The sequence below is a fragment of the Neopsephotus bourkii genome, unplaced genomic scaffold, assembly GCF_033783945.1.
Source record: "Neopsephotus bourkii isolate Nb327-2 ecotype Australia unplaced genomic scaffold, CSIRO-AGI_Nbou_v1 NB_68, whole genome shotgun sequence".
Taxonomy (NCBI): Eukaryota; Metazoa; Chordata; class Aves; order Psittaciformes; family Psittacidae; genus Neopsephotus; species Neopsephotus bourkii.
Window position 1 is genome coordinate 580,047 of NW_026900585.1, and position 14,938 is coordinate 594,984.

Here is a 14,938-nt window from a genome sequence, read left to right on the forward strand (position 1 = left end):
TAAATATGTGCTCTGTTCTTTTTAAAGAATAGGTATGGACAGCAGAGAGGAAAGCTTCCTGTTTGTCTTTTCCTGTTGCTTTCTGGGTCAGGTAGAAATGCCTACAAAGAACAGAATATTAAGATTTTCTTTTCTGTCCTATTAAACTGTCTTTATCTCAACCCATGGCTTTTACTTTTTTACCAGTTCTCTCCTCCATCCCTCTGGGAATGTGTTTAGCTGCCTGCAGAGTTAAACCATTACAGTCCTTTCTGGCATCTGGCATTGGGCATGAAGGATTGACATAACAAGAGATATGATCAGAGTATATTAAAACAACTTTGTTGTAAGTGTTCATTTTATTATTTTAATAGTTGCTGATCACAGTGCTAGTTTATTTGCTCTCAGAGTTGTTCTGCTTGTTCTCAGAGTTGGTTACGTAGCACTTGCTGTGTATGTTCTCTGATGTGCTCTTTATCAGCTTTGGCAACTAGATTAAGGTTGCAATTTTGCTCTACTGTATAACTATGGTTTATGATATGGCGGAGTTACTGGTTGTGAGACTAATCTGGTATTTGTACTCATCACTGCCATGTTTGGTGACCATCTCTCACAAACTACAAATAATTCCATTCTTCCTCCTCGGAGATCCCACCTATGGGGGACGTAAGGGGAAGTGACACCTTCCCCTGCTCCTTCACCTTTCTCTTCTCACTAGTTATAATGGCTGTTATGGATTTTTAATAGCCTTGGGATGTCAGAATTAGCATGTTTCTATTGCTAACTCTCCTGGATGTGTTTTGGGTCTTGTTTAAGATTAAACAAATATTTATGACCCAGAGATCTGCCCTAAGGCTGGGGAGTTATGGAGTGGCAGGGTGTGTGGTATAGTACGGGCAAGTGACTAAGACAGCTGGCACCTTCAGTGATTTGGAGCTTCACCCCTGAACAAATTCAGAACCCAGAAAAAACTCATAAAATATTTGGAAAAAGTTATTACCCTGGTGATTCTAGAGAGATATAGATCAGTGAAACATGCTGGTGCCTGGCCCAAGCTTACCAAGCCCTGTTCAACACTATTGTCATGGACTGAGTCATGCATTCACTCAAGAGAGGAGCAACAATGTACCTTATTGATATAACAGAATAAATTAATGAAGTTCAATGGCATATGTGTCGGTGATTTAGTGATATTTGACAGCAAAGTACACTTGGTTATTTACTGTATAGAGCACAGGATCAGACAAAATTGTCAGGGAGATTCTACAGTTGAGAATCATGAGCTTCAGAAAGGATCCCCTTGTGTTCTAAACTCAGAGGGGAGTTTAGTTGAGTCTATATCCAGTCTTTGTTTCAGACTTGGTCAAGACCTTATGTCTAAAATGTATGTGCAATCCATCTGTTATACCACTTAGCTAAAATTTCAGTGTTTCAGTGCATTCATTCCCAATTCACTTATTGAGTATCTGGCATATTATGAAGTCACTCAACCTTGAGATACATTCCTACTCAAAGGGAGATCCTGTTATAGAGCCTGCTGCCATGCAGCAAAATTCAACAGGCCTGTCGTGGTTTAACCCAACCAAGACAGCTTGTGCACTTACTCCCAGTGAGTGGTGCCAGGCTGGAAGCAATCGAGGCCCACGTTAGTCCGCCCCCCCCCCTTCCCCAGGGGCTGCCGCCCCCTTTCCCCGCTCCCAGAGGGGTGGGGAGGAGAATCGAAGGAATGCAACTCCCACGGGCTGAGATAAGAACAGTCTAGCAACTAATGTACAATACGAATCACCACCGCTACCACCAACGACAACAATGATAAGAGAAAATAGCAAAGGAAAGGAGTACAGTCCGACCACCAGTCCGACCCGGCCGAACCCCTGTCCTTCCGGGTACCTCCCAGTTCCCCCCTCGCCATGACGTGCTGTGGTATGGAATACCTCTTTGGTCAGTTTGGGTCAGGTGTCCTGTCTCTGCTTCCTCCCGGCTTCCCCTCCTCGCTGGCAGAGCATGAGACTCACAAAGTCCTTGGCCAAACCAAAACATCATTTTTATCAGCTTTGTTCCCAGCCCGAAAGTCAAAACACAGCACTGCACCAGCTACCAAGAAGGAGAAAAAATGACTGCTGCTGCTAAACCCAGGACAAGGCCCTGGCCTGTCCATGATGGAGTAAGATGATTGATCCATAGACATATTTTTGTACCAGCTGTAGATACTAGTTTCTTTTGGTTTGAGTTGGACATTGACCAGCACTGTAGTTAGGTGGGTGCATTGCTCCAATTAGCCCTTGACGATTGCATCATTATCTGCCTCCTCTGAATCCACTTTGAGTCAGATACAAACATCACAACCGGACCCACCATTATGACCCTGCCACTGGTGGTTATCACTTGAGAGGGGTTGTGCAAAATAACGGTCAGGTGGGGTGGGGGAGCACACCACGACTATTGTGTTCCCTCAGGGGAAGGGAAGGTTTGTGGGTCTGACAACAAAAACAACAGATACTGTAGCTATCCCAACCACAGTGACAGGCACTGTAGCTGAGCCAGAGAATCAACCTATGGCAGTATCAGTTGCCCCTATACAGGAGAGGAAATATGGGATGTGAAAGTCAGTTCATCTAGTAAGGGAAGAAACTCCTACTAAGAAGGGGAAGGAGGAAGAAGTGTATGAGGCAGGCTACTCCAAAGCAGAGCTGTAACAAGTAGGAGGAAGAGGCAGAACTCAAAACCGAGGTGGTAACCACCCTATCCCTATCCCTGGGTGAGCCAACAGATACACAGGAAGATTTCAGCAGACAATTTCCCCACTAATAAAGCATGACAAAGCAGTTTCAGATTCCACATCAAACACATCTGTTTTTGCCCCATCTGTACTCCCCTAACGTGTGTTCTAAATACAGTTGTGGTTTTTCAGATTACATACAATGGGAATTAATTTCTTATTCACTTCTAGATATGGATATACATACATTTGTATACACAGTGCAGGATCAGGGACAAGTGGTCAGTTTGAGGGAAAAGATGGGTAGAAGCTAGTTATACCCAATTTTCTGTTCTGAGATAGAGTAGTTCATATGTAGTATTAAAATGAATGTAACCATTGAGCTAGTGTCCTGGGTTTAGCACTAGCAGCCATTTTTTCCCTTTCTTGGTAGCTGGGGCAGTGCTCTGTTTTGACTTTTGGGCTGGGAACAAAGCTGATAAAAATGATGTTTTGGTTTGGCCAAGGACTTTGTGAGCCTCATGCTCTGCCAGGAAGGAGGGGAAGCTGGGAGGAAGCAGAGACAGGACACCTGACCCAAACTGACCAAAGAGGTATTCCATACCACAGCACGTCATGGCGAGGGGGGAACTGGGAGTTACCCGGAAGGACAGGGGGTTGGCCGGGTCGGACTCATTGTTCGGCGGGTGGTATTGTATTCTCTTCCCTTGTTATTATCTCTTATCATTGTTGTCATTGGTGGTAGCGGTGGTGATTTGTATTGTACATTGGTTGCTGGACTGTTCTTATCTCAGCCTGTGGGAGTTGCATTCTTTCGATTTTCCTCCCCATCCCTCTGGGAGCGGGGAAGGGGGGGAGCCCCTAGGGAGGGGGGGACGGACGTGGGCTTCGATTGCTTCCATCCCGGAACCACTCACTGGGAGTGAGTGCACAAGCTGTCTTGGTTGGGTTAAACCATGACAGCTAGTGAAAAAAAAAAGTACCTGGAAATAGTTCTAAGTTCAATTTTTTTTAATTCTGGCCACAGACACATTTAACCCATATTTAATTTTATTCTTTCTAATCTCATTTGTGGTTTGTTTTGGTTAGTTGGGGGGTTTTGTTTGTTTTCTGTTTGTTTGTTGGTTTTTTGTTAGCTTTTGTTTTTATTTTGTGTTTTTGGGGGGTTTTCTTTTGTTTGGGTTTTGGGATTTCTTTTTCCCTTAAGAGCATTAGCCCAACTTTTCTTCTTAAAAAGAAAAAAGCCCTCTGTTTAATGTTAACATTTATAATCTCAGTGCTATGATTTAAATTAGTATTAATGTGTTTGCCTAGAGGCTAGTTTCTGAAAAATGATGTCATACACACCTAAGACATTCTGATAAAATACGATGAATATGTCAACATACCTAGTACCACAGCTTGATGAAGTATATAAGGATTTTATACTAGACTCTGTAAACTAACTTGTTTGTCAATACCATTTCATACAAAAGAAACAGCCTTAAAGTAAGTAATAAAGCTGACCTAATTTTGATGCAAGAAAATCTATCACAAGGATTTATGGTGCTGCTACGTTTCAATCAACTCAGGAGTTAGCAATTTATAATCTTTTGATCTACTGAAACAAGTCTGGCACAGTTCAAAACAACTAAACAAGAACTGCAGGGTACAAAAGTATTCCTTGTAGGAATTAATATAATAAAAAAGATACATCATAGAGCTTTATTAAATATTGTAATAAAATCTTCAGAAAGGTGAAAGACCATTCCCAAGGGCGGCAGTATCTACTATAGTAGAAAGCAAAACAAAACAAATATTGATTTATGTTTCAAGCTCAATATTTTGGATATGAAAAAGGAAAAACTGTTAAGATCTGGAGTTTCATAAGCAGGTACCTCGAAAATCATATTTAGTTTATAAGCTGTGTTATTATAAATACTATTATTAATTCTTCAGCTATTTACAATATATAATAAGGATCTACAGCTCCATTTTTAACAGTACATCTGCATTGTTTCCTAATGGTGTATGTCTGCACTGTTCACAGACTCTCTAGATCAGACTGACTGCATGTTGCTACTTGAGATACCCCATATATTGTCCATGCTTAAATAAAAAAAAATCTTATTTGGGGTTTTGTTTTTTTGTGTTTGGAGTGAGAGACAGTCATGGTGCTTGCTGGAAAACAGGGACATACATTGTGTCATGAAGGATATTTGACCCATGAAGAAGCTTTCAACACTGCTTCAGCACTGAGTAATCTGGAAGGAGCCAGGCTAGTTGCAATCTTACTCATACTACTTAACAGGTGTCATCACTGGAGTGGAGCAGCTTCCAAAAACAGTCCAGAGGCAATTATTATTTATGCAGCAAAGGCAAAAGTATCTGGGAGTGAGCAAGAACAGTATAGATATATCATAAAGACAACCTTACATTGGGTAATTCATGACAGTGTCAGAGGGAATGGCTGGGAAGTAGCATCTACATCCATATTAGGATGTTAAACAGTGCCATAGAATGTTCTTGGAAAGAATGACGTCTACTCTACTAGCGTCACCAAAGCAAGTAGCAGCATACAGTAACTTTCCAACAGGCTTATTGAAAACTTCCTTAAGTCCACACATAGAAAGTTTCTACTGTATTTTTTTTGGGTTTAATGTATATGCAATTTCCTAGTAGGTGTTTGTTCATGTTGTTTTGTTTTGGGTTCTTTTTCTTTTTCTTGGTTGTTTGTTGTTTTTTTCTTTCTTGTTTCCTTTGATTAATAAAGAATCATCTTGTACAATACAGATAAGAGTACAAGATAGATGAGTTATTCATAGTTTGGAGGGTTCACGTAGTTAAGATGCTGTGATAGATAACATTTTGAATGTCATTAGTTTCTACCTAAAGTAGAATGGAATTTTACTCTGTTGATGACCTTCTCTCTGATAGTTACAAAAAGAATCTAGACATTTAGCTCAGCTCCAGAGGTAGATCTCCATCTACCTATCATCTATTTCCTAGGTGAAATCAGTCTTATTCCCTGAATTTTATCTTAAGCCTAAATAAATTTGAGCATTTTTAAAATGTAATTAACTGTATTTAAATGATGCAAAATATACAAGGCATTTAAATGAGATACAAAATATCGACATCTTTTCATTCTATGTTGTCTATACATTAGAAAATAGAAACCAATAGAATCCTTTTAAGATCTTTCCACTGAGCACAGAAGAAACCTACGAGTGACAAGGTTCCCAATTTAATTACTACTTTGAATATCTAAAATTTGCTGTCATGAATTCAAGTGACATAAATACTCACTGGGGAGTTCAGAAGAGCTTATTTGCAACTCAGTTGCTTAAGTTCTTTAAAAATAAGCGCTGTGAGTCTTTGGATATGATTTATCTGGCCAAATGAAGATATTTATTCTCTAGTCACATTAGAATTTGTCACTTTTTTCTCTTTAGAGACCCTTTCACAATGGATTTCATATTATTGTGAAGCACATGTCCAGCATAAACTAGATTTAAAATGCTCATAAATTGCATTTGTTTCCTAAAAATACAGTCAAGGAAACTAGTTTGGGTGTACATACCTAGATTTATTCAGATATATCCCATCTTTATGCCCAAGTTTTTTTCAATTACTTTTCAGTGACCAAAAATCTTGATCAGAAAAGGAGTTCTTTAGCAAAAGTAGCCATGCAACAAAGAACTTTGGATAACAATCTCTGCCAGTGTAATGCTATGTATTTCACCCAGTTTGTTCTTAAGAATCTGTCCCCTAAAATTGAGTGGTTTTTTTAATGAAGGTATTTAACTCCTACAATTGCCACATTTGCCAAGGCCTATAACCAGCTGACAGTAATTAAGATTTTTATTTTATAGGTCAAAATAGTAAGACTTTAAAATGAAATCTTAGATGTTAAATCTAAGATTTCAATCTAGATCTTAGATTAAATCTATATCTTAGATGTTAAATTTTGATAGCAAGCTATCATAGCTACTAAAAAAGATCAATAAAAATTATGTAAGGAATAAATACCTTCAATTTGATGTATAATCATTATAACTATTTGTATACAGTGTAATTTTCAGAAATAGTCCATTATCCCTGAAGGGAAAATAAGCTTAGGTCTTTTTAAAATACTGGTATGCACTACATCAAGTACTTCTACAATTATCTGACCATTCAAATACTAGTTAATAGTTTAATTATTATTTAAGATGATAACAGAAATCTCATTTAGGATAACACATTTGTTATAAAACAGAAAGGAATAAATTACAGACAAATTCTTCACCAAAGATGGTTGTAATTTATTCTGAGTAGCAATTTAGAAAACATTTTTTCCCCCACATTAGTCTGTTTTTAATAAGGCAACTAATGTTACAAAACAGGGGTATCAACTCAGCACTCTCTCCCAGATGTTTATTAAAATATACATTTATTTCTGTTTGATTACACTTTGTATCACCATCTATACAAGAAAAAAATTGCCTCAGGAAGTAAATACCACATACAGATACAGGCCTTGTGCTGGAAGGCACAGTAGCGTCTGTCATTTTGAAGTACAAACCCCAGGTTTCCTGATGCTCTGGATTTTATCCAAGTTTATATTGTATTCAGTAATAGAAAAGGTTTAATTATTTTAAATGCCTAAAATGCAATAGTTTTTTTTTTCCTTCAGAAGTAAAGATTTCTAAGCTACCTAAATGAAGACAGTCTGAAAGAAAGGATTCGTCCTATTCTGATACAGTAAAAGAAAGAGTTGTCTGTCTTGAGCACAGCTTCAGGTATCTCGTCCTTGAGGATGTGTTGACTGCCTTTACCACATCCATCCTCCTAGGACCTAAAAAATTACAAATTGTTTCAGTTAGGTTGAATCAGCACAGAATAAAAAGGACAGTATAAATGGTAACATGAGAGTAAAATATTTTTAGGTTACATGAAGAGAGAAAGTTGGGTTTTTTTATGTTATCAGATAGTATCTATATTTGTCATACTATTTAAGAATCACAATACCCTATTTATACAATGCAAGCCACTCATATAATTACATTTTGCCTTCTCGTAAGAGTCTGTAGTGAAATACCGAACTTTGGACACTATAAACAAATATGCCTCATACAAAAGCTGAGTAAGCAAATGTAGGGTCCAGCCTGAATACAGAGAGAAATGAGATAAAGGAACTAATTAGAATAGCATGTTCTAATGGAGGAAGGATTTACATTTCTTATCCTTCAAAGTAGGTCTGAATACAGAATGTAAAGAACCACCTGTCTTTTACTACAATTCTATAACCCAGTTCTCAGCTAGGTGGAGCTAACTATGGTTTATATTATTTCTGTGGTCACAGTGAGTATCCTGGCACTTTCTAGTGAACCTTTCTTCTAAAATATGCTTAGAGGTCATTGGGAAAGTGTGTCCTGCGAAAAGGTGGACCAGAATGATACCTATTACAGGCAGGTGATGCATTGGATGGAGGAGCTCCTTCTGGTGATCAGTAATGAGTAAATCCCTGAAATGCACATTACATAGTTTGGAGGCCCAAAACATCACCATTTTCACTCTACAGATCTTGCTGGATACAATGTTATTTTATTTCTGTTGCATCATACTACTAACTTACACATCAATTCAACAAAATCTTCACTTATATATCAGAAAGACTTCATTTTGTCTGACACATGAATTGTAAAAACCACTCTCTTTAAATCTGTCTACTTAAACTGAATTATCTTTGAGAAGGATGATAACAGGAAAACAGTCTTCTAATGAGCACAGTACTCACACTATGATTATTAGATCACTACTGATCAGTAACCTGAGTCATGTTTACCATGTGCATCCTACATCTCTTTCTTTTGTGGGCTTCAATCATTTTACAAAAGATTCTTGCTGCCCTTCTTAAAGGTAAACAGGGCAGAAGGTACATCTCTTTAAGATGTGTTGTTGACAATATCCATGATGAAGGCTAAGTGAGCAAGCATCTGAAGACAAATTCCAAGACAAATGAAAAGCATCTGAAAATTACCTGGGCTCATCAGGTCTAAGCAAATGACAAAATGAAGATAAAAAGGTACTTTCAACTAGCACATATACAGTTTTCAGTCAATTATTGCATACATAAATAATTTGATTCATTCCAAGGATGAGAAGTTTTTAAAAAATTAAAAAATCTGAAGATGAACATTGCCTGATCCTTGTCAAGCATTTGTTAAATTATAAAGAAGTACTTGCCATCTGGCAGTCATAGTTGCATTTCTTGTCTTTTCTGGAGAGTGATAGCTCTCTTGCAACTGTGATGCAGTTCCCACTCTCTGCCTTGCTACATCTCATCAATGTCAAAGCATATTGAGTGTGCTCTTTTTTTTTTTTTTTAATTAGATTTCTACAATACTTGTCTAGAATGATATGCTATAGTGCTCCATTTTAAAATAATTAAGTTAGTTATGCCCAGTCCTACACCCACCAAAGTGAATTTCTCTTAAACAAGTACTTTTTTCCAATGTGCATAACCAGGTCAGGTAAATTCTACAGCATAGGGCAAATTCCTAACTTAAAGATTCTGGTATCATTACAGCTGATATAATTGAGAGTGGCACACACATGTAATTCAGTATGGCAGAAATTTCCTTACCTTTTAAATCTGCAGTCAGGAGAGCAAAAATGTTACTGTCTGGTGATATGTTCAGACAAGCATATTCAACAGAAAATATTTGCCTTTTTTAAAAAAAAACCTGTCATTTTTATTTGTTTCTGTGGAATGCTTATTTAACTTGATTTGATGGTATTTCATTCTTCTTTAGAGGTTAACTTCATACACCACAATTTATATAAATATTACATTTTTGTAGCACAAGTACTAAATGATGCTTTTCAAATTACAGTAATACACTGTATCCACCAACATGCATTATTTCCTGTTAACAAAATGGAAATCAGAATAAAGAGAAGTGCATGGCTGATTTCTTTGCTCTCTGAAGCTCATTATACCAACTAATGTACATATGAAAATATCCCATTTAAGTTATCCTGAGATTTTTTTTTGTTATGCAGCTAATCCAGATTCAACGTTTTGGATATCAGTAAATAGAAAGTATCAGCTATAAATCAAAACTTAATTTATCTTCAGATCCAAAAAGGCATAAAAGCAATTATTAGGCAGAGAACAGACTTACAGACATACTCATTATTTGCAGTGTATATTCTTCTTCCATAGGTTAACATTTGCTGTGTAAGGGAATACCAGTGACTTTAATTTAAAATCATATTTTGCTCAAACTCTAATGAAGACAGTTTTTCTTCTTCTGTTCATTTCAATGTTTTCTATACCAGTACAATATTTTTTTTCATAGTCAGTTACTATAAAAGAAAAAAAATGCTTTAAGATAAAGAAACTGACGCTAGTGGGCACTCTTAATCCATGGTACTTCTTTACTCAATTATTCTGAAAAAAATGATGTAAGATGTCCTCCTAGTGCAAAGAGATAAATTAATATTACAGTAAAATCTTACTGTGGGCAAATGCTGAATAGTGGTATATCGTTAAGTGTTAAATCCCAGGAATCTGAGTAGGTGAGATGCCCACTACATTCTTCATAATGGTTCATTATACAGACGTCAATGTGAACATTTTTCACTCCTGTTTTAGATGCTATTTGTTTAACAACATTAGAGGAACACTAAAATGTTGAGAGGAGGGAGCAACTGGATAACTTCTGAGACTGAATGAATGAGAGAAAAGACACTATAGTCAGTTATGTCAGAACTCTTCCTTCTGCTTGCTTATATACTTTCTGGAGTAGGATATGGAATGTTCTGTGGCTTTGTGGAACACAGGATTGATATTTGAGCATGACAGTGATGCCCTCTCCATCCCTAATTGTTTTTAAAGCTTTTATAAGTCAGTTCTCTGTATTCATAACATTGTTCTTTGTCATTTTCAGGATGCTTATCTGTTTCAGGAAGACACTTCTGAATGTAACAAGCATAGTAAACAGGATCATATACACCATTTCAGAGGCCCAAGAAGCACAGGGCTCTAATGTTAAGCAGTAATGCAGATATCTGTAGTTATTTATTGCGTTAATCTAATGCAGATGGACAGTTGAAAGTGCTAAGACCCAAAAGTAAATGTTAGGAGTAAATGGGATGTGTATGACATTAGCATATAGTCAGAAGAGAAGTTCTAATAGTACTAGTGATGACAAACCAGTCAAAGCCTGTTGAAAATACTCATCTACAAAACTGCAAATGCCAAATAAGATCAAATTACATGTGAAAAAAAAGTCAAGGAAAGTAGCAGGCCCCCAGATCACACTGGTGGCAAAAGATTCAAAGATGGTCTCTTTTTTGTAAGGAGGAAAGTAGATTCTGGGACCCTTACATGAGATGAGATGAACTGACAGAGTGACTCTGTGTTCCAGATAAAGGATAACTTCTTCCCCAAGGCTTGTACTTGGGTCTCCTCTGTTCTTTTCCTTGCCTGACAACATACTACAGTGTTTCAGTGTACTGTCTTGCTAGAAAGATAATCCAAGTGAAATGGAGGATGGTTTTCTGATAGGCTAGGTTAAAAAATGTTCTCCTTTTGGTTACTAGACTTCACAAATTTATTAAGGCATTTGTTATATGAAATGCCAGTCTTTGAAATGTCCTCCCAATCTTAGTCTCTACTGGGCATGTATTACGATTCCCCCACTCAGAAACATAACCTTTGAAATTCTTAACCAATAATTATGATATGCTTATATTAAAAAGTTGAAGACAGAATAACCCCACTTTTATGGCAGTAGACCTTGCAGTAATTACCTGTACCACACCATAAGGTACTGACAATGGCAAGACACTGAGTATGAGTCTGAAGAGCTTACATGCTTTAAGGTCTCTGGGAAGACCTTAAAGTAGCCTTCCTGTTCCTTAAGATGGCTTACAAGAAATCTGGAGAGGGACTTTTTACAGGCCATGTAGTGACAGGGCAAGGGAGAATGGTTTTAAAATGAATGAGGCTAGATTTAGATGTTAGGAAAAAGTCCTTCACTGTGAAGGTGGTGAGGCACTGGAACAGGCTGCCCAGGAAAGTTGTGGCTGCCCCATCCCTGGAAGTGCTGAAAGCCAGCTTGGAGAGGGCTTTGAGCAACCTGGTCTGGTGAAAGGTGTCCCTGCCCACAGCCAGGGGGTTGGAACCAGATGATCTAAGGTGCCTTCCAACCCAAGCCATTCTATGAGATAGAAATCCCAAGACAGTGAAGTGTTGTGTCATGGTCTTGCTTCATTACTGTGCTGCAGGGTTTTCTGACACTATTGGAAAGGATGCCTCAGGCACTGCTTGTAGATTTGGGAGAGGAATCTAGTTTCTAGCCTGACATACACTGAAATTTAGCTTTTATCTGCCATCTTGGTTAGACTTCAGCCGCTGGGATTGCATCTTTAACAAATTTTACTTCTACTGAGTAACAGCATAGGTATCAGTCCAATGAAGGGCCACTGAGATGATAAAGGCTCTGGAGTATTTCACAGATGAGAAAATGCTGAGAGAGCTAGGACTGTTTTGCCTGGAGAGAAGAAAACTTAAGGGGATGTCATCCAAGTATATAAACATCTGATGGAAGAGTATAAAGAGGACAGAGCTAGAGTCTTTTCAGAAGTGTTCAGTGACAGGACCAGAGGTGATGGGCACAAACCAAAACACAGGAGACTCTGTCTGAACATCAGGAAACACTTTTTTACTGTGAGGGAGACCAAGCTATGGTGTAGGTTGTTCAGGTAGGTTGTGGATTCTCCATCAGTTATTCAAAAGCTGTCAGGCCATGGTCCTGAGCAACTGGCTGCAGATGGTCCTACTTAAGCAAGGGACTTGGACAGGGTCCAACCTCTAAAAGTACCTTCCAACTTCAACAATACTTGTTTTTTTGTGGTTCTGTGATTCTCAGAATTATTAAACTACAGGTACATATGTAGAGGTGTGGTATCTTAATTTCTGTGTTTTGCAAAAAGAATGACGAAAGTCTCTTGGGCTAGTAAGGGGGGACATACATCACAGGAGAGACTTTGAATGAAAGCTAACATAGTAACAGAACATAGTGGCATAAACGTTATAATTAATGATGCTAGTATTGTAGACAAGGCTAATCCCATTGCATATTGTCAACTTTATTTTTTTTTCCAATGTTACACTAGAAAATTAGTTTTGTAAGGGCATTTGTTTGCTTTCTTGTAACTGGAACATCATCTTGATTAACTGATCAAAAATACCATAATAAAAATAAGTATTTTCTGTTCTGTTTTATACCAAGGGAATTTGGACCGGTATAAAATAGATTACATTATGTAAATGAACTGCTGTGCAAATAATTTTGCCTAATTAAATTTGTAACTATAAACTATAATTGTTTAAACAAACACATCTACCCTGTTTTTATTGAGTGCTGAATACAAAATAACAGTGATAAAATTCACATCTAATAAATACTTGAAAAATTTATAACTTGGAGAACAGTACCTTTTTTTTTTCAGCTAAGTTTTTCATAGGGTAGAAATTTCTTTAACAGTCAAAGAAAGGCCTTGCTGAAGTCTTAGTTTTGCTACATTTTTGGGGTAAGACAATTGGTTAAATTTAAATTAGATAGGCAAATTAACAGTTAAATCTCTGTGAAGACCTATTGATTTCTTTTATGGTACCACCTAAAGCAATGGAACCTTATGAAATAAATTTTAACACATTATTCTATATAGAGGAAGAAAGCTAGAATTGATACAATATGCATTGTTTGCCATAAGAAACTTATTTTGTAGTAACCTGAAATTCTAATTTATTCCATAGTAAGTAGACAAGCAAATAACACATTAAGATATTCCCATGTTGACATTTTACTATTGTAGTTTTCTTATGGGCTGCTTCCTCATTTACCTTCTGGGACGTTCCTTAGTTACATGGAATCCTGCAGGGCTGACTGCCAAAATTGTTTGGCTGTGCAGAAATCCACATCAAACGAAAAACCAGCCATTTGAATTCCATTTTTCTTGCTAGCAATAGAAAACGAGAGCATGTACCCAGCTAGGTCCCAACACAGCTGGGATCTTAGAATCATTCTGGTTGCAGTATGCTAGATAGATATACTGAGCATTAAATGAGTCTAAGTTAAACGCTGTTGTCTCCCCTTCCCATTACGGGTTTTTAGAATTCTGGCTTGAAGGAGCTTCCAGGAAGCTGTATAAGAAGTTAGGAGAAATTAACTTTCCTTCTATTGATTCAGGTTTGACAGTATCCTAATCAATGAATTAACAGAATTTAACTAGTTTTAAAAAAAGGTCTGCCGGCTGCAATCTGTGCCAGATAGTAGCAAAAAAAGAAGTAGCTCCAATTGCTTTTAACAATGACTTGACTTTTCAGGGATTTTTTTCCTGAGAGAAGCAATCTATATCCTTTTGGAATACAATTCATTTAGCACTTGCATTGTATCATGAAGGTTTCAGCCCACTTTGCTGCAGTTCCTCAGTCTTATGTTGGGTTTTTTTACTTGTTAATACATCTTAGCAGTTTGTAAGTATACCTGTTTCTTTTTTACATCATTGGCTTCTGTCAGTATAAAATACACAGTTCAATAAATTCACTCTGTTGAATTTGAACAAAAAATATGGACTAAAATGATTTATGAACATTTATTATGGCAGAGAAGCAAAGCCATTTCAGAAGATCTTATGTATCTGCTGAAAATTGGGTAAATTATGAAAGGAAGGTAGGTAATGCGCATTAGAGTTATAAAAAAAATTCATCTCTACTGGCATCAGCCACTTCTGTTAGCATAAATACAAACAGAAGCTTTATTAATTATCTTATTTTTTAAACACCATGCATTTTCATAATACATTACTTTGGTTATTTGCCCAAGTAGCTTCATTATCTAAAATGAAGTATTATGTTGGTTTTGTTGTGTTTTGCTTTTTCTTTGTTGTTTTTTTTTTTTTTTTTGTGGTCTTTTTTTCATTTAATTTGAGCTTTGCAATACACTTATGAATTGTTAATTTAATATGCAGTAACCAATAAGACCCAGTTACAAAAAAAAATTCAGAGAATTTTGAGTGAAACTCTTGGTGTCATTAAAAGCAAAATGGCTGACACACCAGAAGGCTGTGTTGCCATTCAGCGAGACCTGGACAGGCTGGAGAGTTGGGCGGGGAGGAATTTGATGAAATTCAACAAGGGCAAGTGTAGAGTCTTGCATCTGGGGAAGAACAACCCCATGTACCAGTACAGGTTGGGGACTG